The following is a 2,158-nucleotide window of genomic DNA, read 5'->3' on the forward strand; positions in this document are numbered from 1 at the left end:
CCCCCCCATTAGCCATATCATACATGTCTACATTTCTGACAGGGGGAGGGAACAATGCTGCTTTTAAGTTTATTCTCTCCCCCCCACTTTTGGAAAGAAAAAAAAACAGGCATATTTTATATTTATCTAACACTATGCAGTACAGGATTTACTACTGGCTGTGAGCTAGGAAGAGTTATATTTTTGAGGGGTAGAGTGTTGCTTCTTTGTACACTGTTTTTTATTCAAATGTTCTCTTTTAGTAAGCAGTCTGTTTCTCTGCCAGAGATACAAAAATGATTACATGATACTCTTGACTTTGTCCTGTGGTGTTTATCTATTGCTGTGATAAATCCAACTCTCCTTAACATATATAATTTTAAATCTACTAAGAAGCGGGCTTTCTTGTAGCCTTAAGCGTTTCTAATTAGATAATTCCCTCCAAGCTAGTGATTGGGCACCAAAGCAATATTTATAATCTAGTAAGCATTTAGGGCTTAGTCCTGAAATGTGGCAGTGTTACTGTGCTTGTAAAAGCTGCAACACACCACTTTCCAGGTATAGCATATCTTGCTGTAGCAGAAGATGGGATTGAGCCTTATTGTGCTCCTGTGGTTACTTGCACTCTTCTTATTTCTACATTCCTGTGATTATTCCAAAGGATGACTGCAGAAGGAAAAGGTGCGTTTTTTGGGTTTTTTTTTAAATGCCTGGAAAACTAACAAAGTATGAAATAAACACTTGGTCATGGAACTTTGTATCAACAAATAGTCATTTTTTGTGTATATGTAAAGAACCTTTGTTTTAAAAAAGAAAGTTACCACACTCCTGTATTTCAGAAAACTCATGTTGCATTGCGGAAAAAGTTAATGAAGAAACTGGTTTTGGTAGTCTGAAATATAAGGAGTGGGAAGAGTAGATGCAGAATCTTCAACAGGTATATGCACTGTCCTCATAAATTCATTGGATTACAGTTAATCTACCTAATTCGGTTGAATTTGATGCATACCTGACTAAAATAGTTTCAGTAAGGTGGTAGAATATTTGACATATCCTGTATTAGCAGATTCTTATAAGAAGGAAGTGTATTGCCTATAATTATTTCAAGTGTGAACATGCATGCATGTTGCAGCTTGAACCTGCAGAATGTTTGTAAAGGGCACAATTTTTGCCTGTTGTATAAATCTGTAACATCTCTCTTTTTTTTTTTTAATGGCAATGTAATGCACTTTATGCACAAATTTATTTTCTAATCTTGTGCAATGTCATTCATCTTGGCATCTTTTTAAAATTGTTTTCAGATACTTTCTATAATAGCCATAGCTTGTATTTTGCAAGTGTTGGAATGTACACTTAAAATACAGGATCTCGAGTGGTTCATGAGAACTCTTAAGCCAGGTTTGGAATAAGGAAATATAGGCCCTTATTCTCTCTTCTCTCCCTGTTTTCTCCCACATACATAAGATGCTCTTTCATATCCACTAAAATAAACTTTTCTCCAATACCTTCAGGAAGTTTTCTGGCAGAGCCAGCAATAGTTTATAAATATTTATTTTTTTATGATTAAGAAGTGTGTGTTTGAAATAGTTTTAAATTGACAGTACCAAAATGATTTCCTTTCTAATGGCTTCTGTTTTTTTTAAAGCTTCTCATGATGTCTCAGATGACACTAAGTTCTGACAGCCCCCCACTGCTTTAGTTGGAAGACTCTTTTGTTTTGAAAAAAATGTAACTTTCTCTTCATACATTCTCCCATTGGTTTTGCCTGCTGAGATTTAAGGCTACAGTCTCTCCTTGTGCATTTTATCAGTACACTGATTATTTTTTCTTTTTTTTCTTGAAAGGGGTGTTCATCAGGAATATATAGTCTTAGCCCTTGTGTCACTTAGCCTATATGATCACATATTGAGTTTTCTGGTTAGCATTAAATTAATATTTGGCCTTTATCTTCATAGCAATGACTTTTTGTGGGAATGCCAGCATAGGCAGCAGCAAATGACTGCCTGTAAATACTGTTAAAAGCTTTAATGCCTGTTTCCATCTCCAGGATTAGTCCTTTGAATTGCTAAAGGATAGAACAATTCAGGGAAAATGTACATCATATTCTAGTTACCTATAGTTGGAGTTCATAAGAGCAGGTTTTTGTGGTTTTTTTTTTTTTTTTTTTTTTTTTTTTTTT

Source organism: Gavialis gangeticus, unplaced genomic scaffold, assembly GCF_001723915.1.
Source record: "Gavialis gangeticus isolate Ggan-Ray unplaced genomic scaffold, GavGan_comp1, whole genome shotgun sequence".
NCBI lineage: Eukaryota > Metazoa > Chordata > Crocodylia > Gavialidae > Gavialis > Gavialis gangeticus.